Genomic DNA, 18,165 nt, shown 5'->3' with positions numbered 1-18,165 from the left:
TTTTCTTGGGAACCTATGTTGAGATAAGTTATAGATCATTCTCTGAGACAGGATTGATTGATTGATTGATTGATTGACTTTTTTACATTACTGGGTATGGTAAACCAAAGCTAACACTTTGTTTAATTAATTTCATGGTAGCACTCTGATGAAGAAAAAAAGGGGTCAAATAATAGAGCCCTGCTCTAGAAAACCCATGAAGTTGCAAGAAAAAATGAAACTCACAAATGGCCGGTCATTTCCATTCGACGTTAATTTGTCTCCAGCTCTGTGCCAGGCCCCGTGCTCGCAAATTGCTTCATCATATCCTCATTATGTCTGTGCTCAGGTTTTCAACATCATGTCTATATTTCCCCAACCCATTCTACACAGAATGGATGATATTAGGAAAGTGACCCATATGGAAAATGCTGGAAGACACCGACATAAGCTGGAGGCGCCCCAGCCCAGCCAGATTTCTGAGCTTCCACAAGATTAGATATATTTACAGCAGAATGTCAGGATGTCAGGGCAAGCAGTCTCTGCATGGCTAAACCGCCAGATGAGATGACTCCAGAGGCCGTGTCCCTGCTCCCACGGGCAACACACAGATCTTCTGACTCAATAAAGATCACATAAAGGTGCAGGAAATGTGAGCACAAAACCCGAGACAGACATTTGGGCCCATGAGAGGACTTTAAACAAACATCACAGATCGAGTTTCCTAATGATTACTGCAATATATGACCCGGAAAACAATGGTTTCTATAAATTGGGTTTCGACTTAAAGAAAACAGAAATACGTGTAAACAGGGGCTAAGGGCATTTGATACAGGCTAAGGCTTGCTTTTCTCAGGCTCGGTCTCTTCTAGCAAGGAGTGAATCAGCCCTAAGCTTATCTAACTGTTGCAGAAGCAAAGGATCCGCTCATCAGATTCTGGCCCAGAATTCTTTATAAAGGTGGAGAAAATTATGCCTACTAAGAATTCCATTTCAGTTCAAATCACTCTCAGCTATATAGAGCATCTGAAGTGGGAACAATATAAAGGGATTAGGGGAGCTTTAAGAATAGAAGAGGAGAATGGAGTGTGCGGGCCAGGTGCATTGACGTTTTAGCATTAAGCAGAATGCTTTTGCAGGGTAATTGCATGCGTGTGTGTGTGTGTGTGTGTGTGTGTGTTTAACATCAAGCAAACAAATAACACTTGCTTATTTTCTTGTCTTTCAATTTATGTATCACCTACTTTTGTAACACTTTTTCCCACCACAAAAAATAAAGTTTTATTTTTTGAAGATTTGTATGTGGGAGCGAGACTCAGAAACAACTTTCTTTTTTCCTCTCAGAGGCCATATCCTGTATGCTAACAGCAAGTATCACTGAGGAAAGCCTTTGTGCCTAGTGACGGACTGACTCCTGTCCATACTTCCAAAGCATATAATACATAACACAGAATAATCATCAGGATCCGTTAATGAAACTCATACAGTCTTACCCTGATTATTATATAAACAAAAGCAGAAGTTCTCAAGCATCGTTAAAGCTTTGTAACTATTAGGTTGACAATAAATATCACGAATAGGGTAACTTCCCCATTAGTAAGAAATTCATTGTTTATATATTTAAATTACTTGTCTAGCATCCGTTTTGTTTGCTGCAGGAACAGAACAATGCTGAGACAGACAGCAACCCTTCTATTCAAAAAATTCCCACTATTTTGCTACTTATTAAGTAGGTCTCCATATTTTACAACCACCCTGCCTGGGACATTAGACACTACATAAATATTTGTAATTTATTTTCTTCCTATCTCACCAAGAAAAGATCAAAAGGTTTTATCATATATGTTAACTTGGTAAAGAACTAGTCAAATGTCCACCTGCAAGAGTAAGCAATGAAGGCTCCTTATCTCTTTTACTGCATGCCTGGGTCAGTAGAATTCCAAAAGCTCATAATACTTATCAAAACGTCTTTTCTGAGCAGGATTTATCAGTAATGTATAGGATGCCGTCCATTGGTCACCTTACAATTTATTTTATTCATAACAGGGGCACAGGCAAGAGTAAAAGGCCGGCTGCTATTCAAAAGCCCATCCTGTTATCCGTATCTGTGCCTATAATCAAGATCGGATAGGTCACTTTCATGATTGTGACCTATGTGCCTACCAATTACCTTGATGCAGTTACCCTCAAAACCAGAGTCCCCCAGTTGGATGCGATTTTTTTCGAAGTTTAGAATGACACGGGAGTAAATCATTTCCTCCATTCTGTTGCGCTTTAAGAACGTTCTAAACTCTGCGTTCACAGTGAAGCCTGGCTGACTGAATTCTTCCCTTTTGAATGGGCTGGGGCTTTGTTCTTTTTTATCATCGACGCGCAGGCACCGAGGGGTCTCTTGGCTGAAGTAGGTTCCGCGGGGCTGTGGTTTTCGTTGTGATAACCTGACCATTCAAGGCTCTGCCCTTTAGATGGGCCCTTCAGACTGTTTAATGAAGCGAAGAGCTAGAAAAGGACTTTGTTCTCTCAAGGCCCCTTTCACCGTTTGGGCCATATTGTTTTACAATGCACTGATAGCACATGTTTATAAGATTTGTCCGAACTGAGTGCATTTTAAGAAATTCACATAATGCGTGGAAGAACAAGATAATCCAAGGTGGAAGAGGGAAATGTGATGTGTATTGCATTTTAAGAGCAGAGCGTACGATTGGATGTTACGAACAACCATCCCAATTTTCAAAAGTACCAGATTTTAGTATTCGCATGTAGAAAAGGCCATGACAAATTTAACAGAACTGCTTCACTTTCAAATGAAGAAAGTTAGGAAGCAAACTGTGGTCAGGTTCTGAGTAAAGACTTTCAGACACAGAAGCTGAAATTCTAGTGCAGTGGGTGGTTCTGAGGGTCCTGCGGAGCGCCGTGACCCCCGGCAAGGAAAAACTCTTGGTAAGCACAAAGCGTTATGACAGTTTGAGATGTCCTCAGCTGCAATCATTTAAAAGACCGGTTGCTCTCGCCACCAAAATATTACCAAATTAACCTTTTGGGGAATTGCCAGGCAGTTATAAAGCATTTGGAATAGAGGACGATTTAAGGGAGCCATCAGAAACTCCACGCTCTCCTAAGACTGGGGTTGTTGAAGATTGTGTCCAAAGCAGGAACAGAATCCTGGATCCCACCATCCTGAACGCACTCCGCAAGAAGCAGACATGTCAGACAATGGAGACTGTGATTCGTCTTCTCCGGGGATAAATGGGTCTCTTCTCGTCTCACCTGTATGCACGTGCCTCAGTGAACATGCAAGGGGCCGTCACAGAGAGGGGAATGAGGATGATTCCTTTTAGAGCAGATCCAACCCTCCTTAGACATTGCAGAGCTTTTTGGGGAGTCCATAGCCAGTAGTACTTAACCTATCTTATCAAATCATACACAGTTAATCGTACCATCGGAGATGACCACGTTCACAGAGAAATAAGAACATTTGAACGGGCTTCTGGAGACTTGGATTTGTGTCCCAGGGATTCCTGTGCCTAGTTAAGTGCTCTGAGTCAAATGGCTGAATCTAATGAGCCTTCTTGTCAGCTGTCACAGGGAAGGTTCTGGACAAGACAACTGCTGAAGTGACCTCTGATGTTCCATGTTTAAAAGTCAATATACCTAACATCTAGCTCAATACATCTGAGCTCTTCTGGCTTAAGTTCTTCAGTTTATAACATTGTCTGGGGACAAGATTCCCATGACAATGGGAAGGGGAAATGAAGAGAGGTGCATATTGATACATTTGGGGGAAATCATGGTGGTGTTAGCATTTTCAAGTTGCAGCCTGAAAATAAAAACACTGGGTATGGTGTCTAGGAAACAAAAATGTAAGGAAAACATGTGATTAATATGTGTTTGGTGCGGTCCAGATGAGAGGACACCTCCCTGTGCTGAGCACCGGGCTTGGGGCCGGGTTACAATAAACCCATCCAAACCTCCGCTCCCAGTCCAGTTGGAAAGCCGTGCAAATAAATAGACAATTAAATTACAGTGTGATCAATATTATGACAAATGTTTTTTCCTAATATTTCTGTGTGTATTTTCATGTCTATAAGACACAGCTTTATATTTGCTGCCCTGAAAGTCTATCTATGAATAACACCGACATAATGTCACAAGCTTTGGTAAAAGCTTTCTGTTAAGAAATGTGAAAGACATGGGGCGCCTGGGTGGCTCCGTCGGTTATGCGTGTGACTTCAGCTCAGGTCATGATCTTGTGGTTCGTGAGTTCGCGCCCCGTGTCGGGCTCTGTGCTGACAGCTCAGAGCCTGGAGCCTGCTTCGGATTCTGTGTCACCTTCTCTCTCTGCCCCTCCCCCATTCATGCTCTGTCTCTCTCTCTCTCTCTCTCTCTCTCTCTCTCTCAAAAATAAACATAGAAAAAAAACAAATATGGAAAATGTATTTTTTATGTGCCATGTTGGGCCTCTGTTCTAGACTTATGCCTGGAACCCTCCTCAATTCCCCTCGCTAAATCGCACCCCATACTTTAGTCCAGCTTCCACTGCAACTGACCATGCCCTCGTTACTGCACACTCTACCGCCATGGTCCTTAGAGTTTACCTCCTTGGGCAGCAGCATCAGATTAGAATGCAGATTCTCTGGCCCCATCTCAGACCTACTGAATCGGTAGTACTGGGAAGGGGAACCCAGCAATCTATGGTTGAACAAGCCTTCCGGGTGATTCTGATTCTGCTAACTCACAAGAACCACTGTTGTGTCGCCGTTGGTCACTTGTGTGCCGTGTAGACCATCAGCCCCATGTATGGAGGGACCGTGCTTCCCAACACCCTGTTATTCCCCGTGTGTGATACATGTTGGGTACCCAATAAATATTTTTGAATGAACAACCAAAATAATGAATGAAATGGCTCCTTAAAAGTCATTTCTTCTTCTCCTAGATTCCTTTACAAGCATCCATTGAAAACACTCTCAAATACCATACAAATAGATAGTTTATAAAGTTTAAACAAAGAATCCATCTGCTGGAGATGACAGATTAATCTCCCTTAAAGTCTTCATCATGTACTTCCTTCCTTACTAATTCCCAGAGGCTTCTAGCTACTGATGTAGTTAGATCAGCACGGCTCTTCACTGGGATGATTTTGCCCCCCAAGGGACGTGTGGCAATATGTGGAAACATTTTCAGTCTTGACAACTTGGATAGAGGGGTACTCACACATCTAATGAGTAGGGGCCAGGGATGCTGCTTACTATCCTACAGCACCCAAGACGAACCCCACTACAAAGAAGGACCCAGCCCCGAATTTCAACAGTGTCGAGATGGAGAAACCCTGATCTGAGGCATGAGAAACCCTGAGTGATTCCAGCATCCTGCATGGCATTCAACCCCTTCATCAAATACTTATCCGCACACCACCGGCTCTTCAAAAAAGTCCCTGATTTCCTCCTCATATAGTATGTCTCACCAATGTAATTTGTAATAATCTGTAGGACCTCAATTAAACATTACAGCAGTTTATTAGACATAAAACTCTCGACTCCTAAATATTCACTAAGACTTGGGGGCAGACTGGAGCTCAACGTCTTTATCACAATGGCATATCTAAACCAGAGATGCTGAACTTCCAGATCCAACAGAATTCCCTGTAAGGAGTGATTATTTTTATTGTTCATAGCAAAGAGGAGAATGAAAGAGCAGCTATCCCCAAGGTTAGGAAGTCAATGATTCTTTTCTCTTCCTCTGATCGATTTTGGGTTGGTAAAGGAGAATGCAGGCACTTTTTAAATCTCTTTTCCCAGCTGTAAAGTGAGAGGCTTGAACAAGCCTAGGAATGGCTTACACTTGGACGATATTTCAAGAGATGCTTTGACATACATGGCCAACATGACCAATCAGCAGGGCCCTTTTAGCATTGAGTCTGGATAGAAGTTCAGTCTTGCCCTAGCACAGAACTTGAGCCACTGGGTTGGAGGCTACAACCAATCATCTGGAAATGACCTGGGAGCTGAGACCCATTTTCCAGTCCCTAAGATACTCTTTAAAGCCATGTTCCTTCTTCAAAACCACACCTCCTTGCTCTCTGAGCGGAGACTTCACCTTAACCTGGCACACCACCTCCCTCACACAGTGGTAACTCCAAAGAGCATCAGGAGCACACAGTTGGCGGGTTGTAAAAACTCACTTCCAACAACGGAACAAAATCGTTACTCTCGCCATTGTACTGGAAGCAACATATTCAACTGTGACTTTTGTAGATCTGTAGGACCCAAGCTGCCAGGGGTTGCTTCTCACCACAACCTGCGAGGACAGATGACAACAGATTGCCACATGGTGGCTGTGTGGCCAAAAAGCTCCAGCATGAGCCTTGTCCAGAGCCTGACTCAGGGCATCATCTTCAGTGCGCACCTTCCTCGACTCTCCTTGAAGCAAGAATACAGAGGAGGCTTGCCATGACACAGGTTTCTAGGAAGTGTGGCAAACCCCCAAATCCTATCCCAAGAAGTGTGGACACACAAAGGACATCGCAGTTACGCGTGTGCGCTCACCTTTATGCTCGGTCCAAGGTTCCAGAAATTATAGGATGCAAGTGCATAATTAGGTGTTGGTAATAGTGACTTCAGAGCAACATTTAATTTATTGATGTGGTTAGAACAAAGAGGATAATGACTGGCTGTCTGTTCAGTTAGGACTTCCCTGGTCGTAAAGGATTCAATGGGGTCCCCATGTGAAAGGTTTGGGCTCTCAGACTCCATGTGCAGAAGCTTGATATTTACCAGTATATTAGAAGGGGGGAGATTTGGAGGACCAACTTACAAGAGATCAATGTATAGGCCAGTAACCCAAGTTATAATATTGAAGAAGAACGTGTGTTTTACAGAGATCAAAATACTTGAACTTACTATGCAGAATTTACAGGTTCCCTCTGCAGTTTTCAGCACAGGGGGGCATCAGAGCAAATGTTCAACAGTGTTAGTAAATAATTGTCCCAGATAATATATAAACCTAGCGGACTCTGCAGGTCTTGAAATTGAGCACGCTACTCTAGTGATTCAATAATTCAAATATGAGAGAAAGTTGAATGAATACTATAATTTTGTACTTTCTGACTTCCATTTTTCTGAGCTCTGTACAGATTTTTCCCTCTGGTTGATATTGGCCTTTTTTCATATAGTCAATAGGCTAATTCTGTCACAGAAAATTCACAATTAATCATTCCAGCCTTAGACTGTCATCCTCTGATTTTCTTTTTTTAAAAATTTTTTTAAATGTTTGTATTTATTTTTGAGAGAGAGAGAGAGAGAGAGAGCGCGCACAAGTGGGGGGTGGGGCAGAGAGAGAGGGAGACACACAATCTGAAACAGGCTCCAGGCTCTGAGCTGTCAGCACAGAGTGCGATGTGGGGCTCAAACTCACAACCCGTGAGATCATAACACATTCAAATAAAGAGTGAAAACCATAGACAATAACCTATTTTTGGTTTACTCAATACTAAGCGTCAACTCTGACTACCTTTTTCCTCATGGAATTAACTACCTTGACAACATTTTCTTTTCTTTTTTTTTTTTTTAACGTTCATTTATTTTTGAGAGAAACAGAGAGAAAGTGAGAGCAGGGGAGGGGAAGAGAGAGGTAGAAAGAAAATCCAAAGCAGGCTCCTTGCTGACAGCAGAGAGCCCCATGTAGGGCTCGCACTCACAACCACAAGATCATGACCTGAGCCGAAGTCAGACACTTAACCGACTGAGACACCCAGGTGCTCCTGACTACATTTTCTGAATCACATACACATACAATATTTCTCAAAAAATTTTTACTGTTGCTTATGCATAAAATAAGCATGTAAAAGTTGTTTTATGAAGTTGATTTTTTACAATTATTGAGCAATCCTTCCCCTGAAATGCAATGAGAAGCATGGAGCATAAACATCTGGGAAGTTGGGGTTCGGCCACGGACATTCCTGGAGCATCCATTCACAAAGCACTCACTGCACCCAACAGTTCTGGAACATTTGCCTCTTGAAGACGTTCGTTATTTTTTCCCTCTCCATTGCCATATGCTTTACAAGCAATCTTCCAAAGATAGAAAAATACAAAGCTAATCCAGAGAAGCCAATAGCACCAAGCAATTATTCTGTGCCCTCCTCATGCTGCCTCCTGCCCAAAGTCCTGAAGCCTCAGATGGAACGGCAGCTGGTGAAGAAGGGGCGGTTGATAACGGGGTGTGATAGGTCCCTTCGTTCTGGTTCACGGCTGCTGCCATTAAGCACTTATTTGGGGCTATTTCAATATGGGTTTTCAACTGCAGCAGAAGCCGCCCACGTGTCCTTAAATGAGCCACCTTTCAGACGAACGGAGACTGCGTGGGCATCCCAGAGGCAGCAGGCTAGCCCCACGTGGTGATGCTGCATCAGAACGGTACCGAGGGATCCAATATTCTGATTACTTCTCCATGTTAAAAGGCCCCTTCCAGGGAAAGCCAGGATCTTACCAGCTTGCAAAACCTCAGCTATGCTACTGAGGGAGCCTTGATGTCTTAGCACAAAACTTTACTTGAAAGGCAAAGCACACCAAAATCTATTGAAGGTGGATGAGTTGTGTTAGCCACCAACTGGCGAGCTTGACATTGGACGTGACCATGTAATGGGTCACGATTATTTAAAGTACTTTAGCTCGTTGGTTTGAAAATAGGCAAGAGTAGCCAGAATGACCTATTCTAGTTCTTTGACTTTCTGAAAGTCAATGTTGGTGGTGATAATTTTAGATAAATAAAACCTTCATTGGTCCTAAGAACTTGGACATTATTCTTTCCCGAGAATTATTCAGCCACTACAGCCAAAATGTGTGATTTAGCATCTTCTGTTTCCAGCATTTCATTCTCCTTCTTTGATGGTATGCTATTAAGTTTTATACTTAAATCCTTCTGTAATTCAGAAGTGTATAATGAATGTCTTAAAACCTAACCACAATACATAAAAATGTATTTGCACTATCCTAATATAAAATGGTATCTATGAGAAAAGAAAATGTGTTAAAGATCAAAGAATATTGTTTATAAGTGCAATGAAAAGTGACACATTTGGTACCAGCCACCTAAAAATTGCTTCTTTCAATATTCATTCATGCACTTGATTATGAGGATGTCTCACGTCCGTGTTGTTTTTCCTTCGCAGAAAACAAATATTTAATAAGTTTGATTGACGTTGAGGCTGACTGGGATATCATGCCAATAAATTTTGAAGAACCAGCTAACAGCGGAGTACTGAGAAATGCAATGTCACTTCATCATTGCAGAAATAAAACTACATTTTCAATTTTTCATGACGTTTAACCATCCTTTCCTGAACTCAATGAATCTAAAATATGTGGTTTGACAAAAGTAATTAAAGTGTGGACATTTTGAGTTATTTTGATATTTGAAATGAGAACTTGTCTACCTTACCATTCCTCATCCATCAACCTTTTTTTTTTTTTTTTTTTTTTTTTTTTTTTAGCTTCAAGTGACCTTAGAGTTATTTAGACATGGTAACCTTGAAGACCGGTTCTGAAACTTTGGTAAGCAGCCCTTCCTTATTTCAGTAAGATTTCCTTGTATAAGACCAAGAGCGCATTCAGTTTCACTGGAAACTGAGGCCACGAGTGCAATCTGGGATCTACACTCAAAGAGCCTATCCTCAAAGACAATGTGTTTATGAGTCAGATAGACATAACCAAGCTGTCACCTCTCTCTGGCTCCAGAAAACGTTGCAGCACCCAGGGAGCAAAAGCTATGCTGTTCTTGAACATGATCTTGGCTTATGATAACATGTCCATGGCATATTTCTAATATCCTATTCTCTTCCAAGTTGGCAGTCTGAAAAGGAGGTAGCAATAACATCACTCAAGTGATTTTGATTCCCAAATTATGGACATGTTAATTTGGTACAAAATGCAATGCTAGATGGTGCAAGGATATAGGACGTGCTTATAACTGCACGGATAGGGATCTTAACATCCAAGTAAGAGATGGATATGGTAGAAGTTGTACGTTAAAGGACTGGATTTCCCTTCATCTGCAGCACTGGTTCTCAAACTGAGTTCTCCAGATCAGCAGTGCCACCTGGCAAGTTGTCAGAAATACAGACTCTTGAGCTCACCCAGACCTACCTGGTCAGGATCGCTGGTGGCAGGGCCCAGAAATCTGCATTTCACTGAGCGCTGCAGTCCAATCTGATGCACACGGATCTGAGAACCACAGTTCTCTGTAGCGGTGGTTCTCAGAGCATGGCTGCAGGTCTCTGCAGATCCCAGAGACCTTTGTGAGCTGCAAGGAAATGTACCTTTGTCATTACCCTAAGATGCTGTTTGCCTTTTATACCGTGCTAGCATTTGCCCTCCTGCTGTAAAAGCAAGGATGAATGACACTGCCGATTCTTTAATACCAGTCAAGGCAGTGGTGGCACCAAACTCTATTAATAGTCAATATATTTTTTAGCAGCATGAGCATGCAATTTTTAAAAAGAAATGCTAATTTCACTTAAATACATTCTTAATTACACAGTAAAAAAAATTACTTTTACTAATACTTGACCCTCGGGTGACTACTTTTTATTATTCTCTGCGATGAAATGGGAAGTATGCGCAAAGCCCTTTGCTTCCAAACCAGAGAAGGATGGTTGTCTGTAGGAAAAGTAACGATATTCCTTGAGTTGCGAGCTGAACTAGCAGCTGGCAGCTTTGATTCATGGAACAATATTTTTACTTGAAAGAAAAACTGACAGAGAAACTGGTTATTCAGATATGAGTATCTGGCAGGCTTTTTCTCCAAAATGAATAAAGTGAATTCATCACCACAAGAAAAACAATTGACGGTATTTGTTGCCAAACGTTGAGTTTGGAGCAAAAATTAGAATTTTGGACAACTGGTGTTTGTCATTGTGAAGCTTAACAGTTTTCCAATGTTTGAGGAGCTTTCTAATTAGATTAGTTATGATAATAAAGAATGTGATTTGTAAAATATCATATAGGAATATGTTAGCTGCATAATTTATCAAATTGTGCACCGGTAAAATAGCCAACCAAGCACAAGCTAGACTGAAGTGCTTCTGAAGCAAAAGCACATGGGAAGTTCGTGATGTGACTTTAGGTCCTGTGTTTCACCTGACCTTCCTGAAACAACCACTTAGTGAATTTTGCTGAAGTAACAAAGCAGAACATCAGAGTTACCTGAAAACGTTGAGATAATACTCCTTTCTTCTCAAACCTCATATTTGTGCGAGGCCAGATTTTTTTCTCCTATACCTAAGCCAAAACAATAGCTTACAACAGATTGAATGCAAAGGCAGATATCTTCTGTTAAGGCAGACATTAGAGAGATTTGCAAAATGCAAACCAATGTCATGCTTCTCACTTTTTCACTTGTTGGAAAATACGGTTATTTTCATACAGAGATGTTGTTTTCCTGAGCATATAATGGTTTTGTTATTATTATTTGTAAAAAAATTTTAAAGTTTATTTATTTATTTTGAGAGAGCAAGTGAGCAGGGGAGGGAGAGAGAGAGAAAGGAGAGCCAGCGCAGAGCCAGATGTGGGGCTTGAACCCACGAACCATGAGATCATGACCTGAGTCGAAGTCAAGAGTCAGATGCTCAGCTCTACTGACTGAGCACCTAAGATGCCCCTTTAAAAATTTAATAACTAAATATATTAATGAGTTTAAAGTCTAATATCACAAATGTCCATAGTTATAACCCACACAAACAAAAGTTCTTGGGGATCCCCAGTAAATGTCACCTTCCTTTGAGAAGTGCTCCCCTGTCAGAGTGATACAAGGATGATGTTGGTCACCAGATGGAGACATGACCCACCAGGGTCCCTGGTTCTGCACGTAGAAAAGTCTTTTCTATTTCAGGGACCCAGCTCCCATGTCATCCTCTCTGGGAAGACTAGCTTCTCCTGACCCCCTCTTGCTCAGATCCTGGCTAAGGCTTTCACTGCAGTAGAAAAGATCCTGGTTTGTTCAGGCCATTGCTAATGAATAGCCGTGAAATTAACACCTTATTTTTTTCCTAATAGGGAGTTATTTTTCTCCCATAGAAATATGGAATCTGTGGTCCAGGGTGGGAAGCTGCACGCAGTGTCATCGGGACATGACATCTCTCCCCTCCCTTCTCCTAGGACCTCTGTTTCTCATCTTCAAGATGGCAAGTTGCCTGTGGAGCCTCCAGGCACCACACCGATGTTCTGGGGGGCAGGTGGGGAAGGGTGGTGGACGTTCTCCAACTACGTTTGTCTTCTTCTTTGGAAAGGGAAGCCTTCTTCAGGGACTTCTGCTTGCCCCCTGCTGGCCAGAATTGGGCCATGTGACTATCCCAATTGCAAGAAGGCAGAAATAGTAAGGATTTGACTTCCCCAGCCATTACGGCAGAAGAAGGGGAAAGGGTTGTATAGGCTTTCAGAGAGCAAATCCACGGTGTGTGTCGGCCATGCTCATCCATTAACATGCCAGCCATTCTCCCTTATGCCTCTCCCACCCTAGACCATGCCTGCTCCACAGCAAAGACCTGCCCAACATGCTATCTTCATCCTGTGGCCATCCCCGTGCCTGGCTTCATGGTCTGAGGGGTCCCTCCGCCAAGAGCCTATTTTAAAGTTATCACATTATTAATTATTCCCACCTTGGCCTCCTTACCCCTTTTCCTGCTTCTTCTTTTTTCAATGGCAATTGTTAACATCTAATATTCTCTCTACATAGAGATAGATGGATAGATGGATAGATAGATAGATAGATAGATCTCCCCTGTGATACCACCTCATTGATGTAGACATTTTTTCCTCTATTTTTTCTTCTTTGACAGATCTCAGGGTCACACCAGTACTTCTATCCTCATATCAGCCTACTTAAGTTTCTACACCGGAGCCTTGGTAGGGCCCTGGGCATCTCTGGCAGCCTGAGCTGGAGCTGGAGCTACAGCCTGGGACTTGGTTTGAGACTTGGCCTTGGCCTCTGGCCAACGGAGCCCGAGACCCTTGGCAAGACGGGCATGGGCACGTTTCCTGAGCTTGGGATGAGTCATGCAGGCAAGTCGATTAAGCTTTCGGCTGCCACCCTTTGGAATCTTGGGCTTGATCTCATTGGGCTTGAAGATGGTCCTGGTGGCCTGGGCTGTGCCTGCCTATATCTTGTTTGGGCCCTTCTTGCATTCTTGGTAAAGCACATGTTCCTCAGGAACGTGGAGTTCACCCTCTTTGGAGATTTATTATCTTTGCGATGAGGTTTCTTGGTGCCATTTCTATGCCATTTTCATGACTAGTTGCACATGGTGTGGTTCTTGGACTTGATTGTGTCGGCACCGAAGCTGGTGGCTCCCAACGTGTCTGGGACCAGAAGAGAAAGAGGAAATTGTCCCCAGGACCTGGTACAATGTAGGGCATGCAGTAGGTGTTCAATAAATACTTGTTGAATGAATAAGTAACTGAAGCAGATGTTCACGGAAGGCAGAGAAAGAATGGAGGAAAGAAAGAGGAGGAAGACACAACTTCCTGACTAGAAAAACTCATCGTTTTTTTCCACACCAGTATTTTGTAAACAATTATTGATGGAGAGTCATTTTGTAGGAGATAGGAAGTACGAGTCTACCTTCAACTTATTGCCAAGTTTGGAATTACATAACATTTCTTTGTATTGCTGTCTTTTGGAATATAGCATCCCGCTGACTTTCAGAGGCTTTACAAGTAAATGTGATTATATGACCGTCTCTATACTCTTCATAATAAATGTTATATGAGTTCAAGGTGTTATCATTATAATAATTTTATTTTGCTGACATTACTTTGAATCATGCTATGCAGGCACTTGGCACCTCGCGATGACTCATCACAAAGCAGTAGGCCATCTTCTGGAATCTGAAAGATGCCCTTTCTCAAAAATACACATTTCTCAAAAAAAAGAAACCATTGCTAATATGAATATTCTATTTCTTTCTCTGGAAGAGGCTGTTGGAAATTCTGAAGACAGACAGAGACCCTCACACGGGCTGGACTTGTTATTTTCTCCAGAAAAAAGCCTCCTGAGGAGGCGATAGCTGCTCTCAGAATGGAGAGTAACAGCGCACGCTTCACTTTACGAGAGCGACCTGCTGTTTTGTCATTTAGCCGTGCGACGCTGCTGTGTCACGAGACACAGTGCATCAGAGAAGATTCAGTAATCGTTCCTTCACTGACGTTAATTGTGACTGACAATTTGCTGCTGTGCTCGACTGGTAAGCACACTCCCAGAAGTGATGTTCCAATTCTATGTCCTTTTAAACAAATAAAACACATAAAGCCGCTCAATCCTCAGAATGAATCTTATACAAAATTTCCAAGGGCCAAGCAAGTGTTCCACCATCCATCGTGACAAGCAGGCGGCAGGCAGACCGTATTATTTTGCTGTTCAAGGTGGGAAGCCAAACGACGCGGGCCTTCCAATATGGAGCCAGTAACAGACTAGTAATGGCCGCACCTGGTGCCTGCGTGTCAGCCTCTATTCTGAAAAACCCTTCACACAAGTTCATTAGAACGGTGCTGACTTCTCAAACCCTCATTATCGACATTCATTGTCACGAACTTCTCAAGCAGCGATCGTCCCACGCCTCCCCAAGAGCTGGCCCCAGAGGCTCAAAACCACTTTGCTCAAACCAGGAAACGGAAAGTAACTTGCTTTTAGTGATAGGGTCCTGTGAAATGTTAGAAACAAACTTGAGTTTTTTATTTGATGTTTAAGAATATGGAATGTTTCATTCCTCATCTTCCCCCAGCCCTCCTCAATGTATGGTACAATATCAGGCCGTGGGGAGGAGCAATGTGTTCGGGAACATCAGGACTTAATTATGGAGGTTGTATCAATCCGTTAGTAAATGGTGGAACCAGAGAAGGCAACAGTTCGGTGGGAAGCTGAGGTTTCTAAAACAGTTTCCAGGACTGACTGTGGCATGGATATTTGTGCATAGACCTGTACCAGAATCAATAATATTTTCGAGGATCATGATAAGGAGGCCATTTTCATAGGGATAAAAGCAGGAAGGAGATTGTACAAAGAAGCCATTTGGACAGCTGCCCGAGCCTCTACATCAAGTCAACAGGAGGATCTTGTTACAATACCCAAGAAGGCACGGACCTCACGTGGAAGGCTGCTGTAACCCTGCAAGAGCGAAAGAAGGGCAAGAAACTGCCTGTTTCCATGCATAATTGATGTAGCTCAGGGGCCAACTCAAGCCCTAGAGGAAGCCCTAACGACTTGCCATTCAGAGCAGAAAGAAGGAAGAGGGCCAGGCTGGTGCAAAGGTTTCCTTCAAGGCTCTGAGAGCTGGAAGGAGGCAGAAATCTCCCGTGCAGACCCTCTGATCTCTGATATCCTGGAATACGTGCTGAGCCTGATTTTCAACCTTGCCTGACTTTCAGTGAGTGTTGAGAGCGGGCCAGCGTGGCTGCTGGGTGTCCAAGTCTCGGGAGTGGTTCGTGGAACACTGGTATCCATCTATGACAAAGACAAGAGGGCTGAGTCGCCCAGGCACGCTGCCAGCACCCCAGGCTTGTTCTCCCCCAAGGCGCAAGGGGAAGAATGAGAGCACCTCAGTGCGGACACCCAGAAAATCTGCTGTTCACTGATCATAGGTGACAGGAGCTTCTGAATGTACCACCGTGCCAGCTGTGTTCCACCAGGGAGGGCCTGCTGCTGTGTCCCAATGTGTCGTCCCAGCTGGCACCTCATTTCCAGTATTGGTAAGTACTTAACGCATATGGATGAGAATGGGCACACCTGCCATTCAAAGTAGGCTTCCTTTAATCAGAATGTTTCATACTCTAGTCTCCCAGTTTATGAACCCTTGTGATGGATGTAGCTTCTTTTAGATAATTGCTTGGGATGAGTGAATGCCCCAATATTTATTTAGCAAGGATGTCGATGAATTATGAATGGGAGCAAATAGTTCCAATGGGCAAGCACTCTAATTAATAAAGCCAGTTTCCCGTGGTCGCGTGTATGCGAGAGCGGTACCGGGGCTCTGTGGCAATGTAAGTGATGCGTGTAACAGATGTTAGAGGTTTTCCTGGAGGCAGAACAAGGCCCACGGGAGACGAGCTGGCTGGACTCTGGAACGGCCCCCTTTTATTCTCTGCAAGTCTTTCTCTCTTCCCCACCATAAAGACCTAGACCACATCAAGGCATTTGCATAAGACAACCTTTCCCCCAGAACCTCATGGTTTAATCACTAGCCCTGAAAATGGTTTTAACAGGTTGCCTCTCCTGAGAATTCTCTTGGGAGGTAAATATTCTTTTTTTTTTTAATTTTTTATTTTGCTTATTTTTTAATGTTTATTTTTGTTATGTTTGAGAGAGAGACAGAACACAAGCAGGGGAGGGACAGAGAGAGAGAGACAGACAGACAGAATCTGAAGCAGGCTCTGGGCTGTCAACATAGAGCCTGACGCAGGGCTCGAACCCACGAACTACGAGATCAGGACCTGAGCTGAAGTCAAGAGTCAGATGCTTGGGGTGCCTGGGTGGCTCAGTCGGTTAAGTGTCAGACTTCGGCTCAGGTCATGATCTCGTGGTTCACGAGTTCGAGCCCCGTGTCGGACTCTGTGCTGACAGCTCGGAGCCTGGAGCCTGCTTCTGATTCTGTGTCTCCCTCTCTCTTTGACCCTCCCCCCATTCATGCTCTGTCTCTCTCTGTCTCAAAAATAAATAAACGTTACAAAAAAATTTAGAAAAAAAAAAAAAACAGATGCTTAACCGACTGAGCTACCCAGGTGCCTGGAGGTAAATATTCTTAAACTACAAACAGGGCTAATCTCTAGCCCGTATGCATGTCTTGCATACCGATCGATAAAATATCCAAACATCTCTACAACTTTAGGTAAATAAACTACTCATAAGCCCTGGGCCCCACCTTAGATGATGGAACCTCATCATTATCCAGTAACTGAAGAGTTAATGTCTGGCCCCACAAAGAGTCTTTAGGTTCAACTCCACCTAGCAATCTGGGCTGTCCTTACTGGAAGTTTCTGGTACCTTACTAGTTGTTATATGTTTGGGATACGATGTCTGAATGTCCCCCTCAACCCCCGAATATTACATTGTTATATTTTACCCACACCAATAGAGACTGGAGTGCTGTTGGAGTCTGCAGGAATGCAGGCACTTTTTCCTCCCCTGCGTAGGCATCCGTCTCCCTGGGCACCCTGGGAGGAAGAGTGGAAGGCACTTAAAATATGTTACATTCTGCTGCAGCAGGAATGTGAAGCAATACTAAGCCTCTGGTAGGTTCGGTGTGGCTCTTTTCAACAAGTCACTCGGAGCCGGACCATTTTGTTAGGGGCTTTGATGAATGAATGTTCTGTGTCACTTATTCCTCATGATCCGGGCACGGGTGGAGGTAACATAGTGCACAATGTGCAGACGCGTACAAAAGTTTTGTCTCTCTTCGGTGGCACAGGGGATGTCATGTTTACGATGGCCCCTGCGATCCCTGCCCCGCCGTGTACACATTCTCTACAACAGATCCCTTTGGGCATGGGTAAGACCTCCGAACATGTGCCAAAGGGAAAGAGATTTGCAGGTGTCATTAAGGTCTTCAATCAGTTGACTTCAAGTTAGTCAAAGGAGAGATTAATCTGAATGCATCTGACCAATCAGGGAAGCACTTGAAAAAAATTTTTTTTCAACATTTATTTATTTTTGAGAGACAGAGAGAGACAGGGCATGAGCAGGGGAGGGGCAGACAGAGAGGGAGACAGAATCTGAAGCAGGGTCCAAGCTCTGAGCTGTCAGCACAGAGCCCGACGTGGGGTTTAAACTCTGCAAGATCATGACTTGAGCCGAAGTTGGATGCTCAACCGACTGAGCCACTCAGGCTCCCCCCTCAAATTTTTTAATGTTTATTCGTTTATGAGAGAGATTGAGAGAGAGAGAGAGAGAGAGCAAGGGAGGGGCAGTGACAAAGGGAGAGAGAGAATCCAAGGCAGGCTCCACACTGTCAACACAGAGCCTGACACAGGGCCCAAATCCATGGACCACAAACATCAAAGCATCAGCAGCAAACGCCCACCTTCTGGCCTTGAAGAAGGAAACAGCCATGATGTGGAGAGGGCCATGTGGCAGAGAGCGGCAACCAGCCTCCAGGAGCTGAGGCCCGCAGGCCCACGACCACAGAGGACAGAATTCTGCCAACAA

The 18,165-nt window shown here is 43.6% G+C and overlaps 1 pseudogene; it reads right to left on the bottom strand.

Annotated features, from left to right (window-relative positions):
- Window positions 1-12,859: 12,859 nt before the first annotated feature.
- On the bottom strand, window positions 12,860-15,702 carry LOC122241988 (annotated as a pseudogene).
- Window positions 15,703-18,165: the final 2,463 nt, after the last annotated feature.

Source organism: Panthera tigris, chromosome A1 (genome assembly GCF_018350195.1).
Source record: "Panthera tigris isolate Pti1 chromosome A1, P.tigris_Pti1_mat1.1, whole genome shotgun sequence".
Taxonomy (NCBI): domain Eukaryota; kingdom Metazoa; phylum Chordata; class Mammalia; order Carnivora; family Felidae; genus Panthera; species Panthera tigris.
Note: the sequence above shows the minus strand (reverse complement) of the source record. Positions and strands in the feature narration are given on the sequence as shown.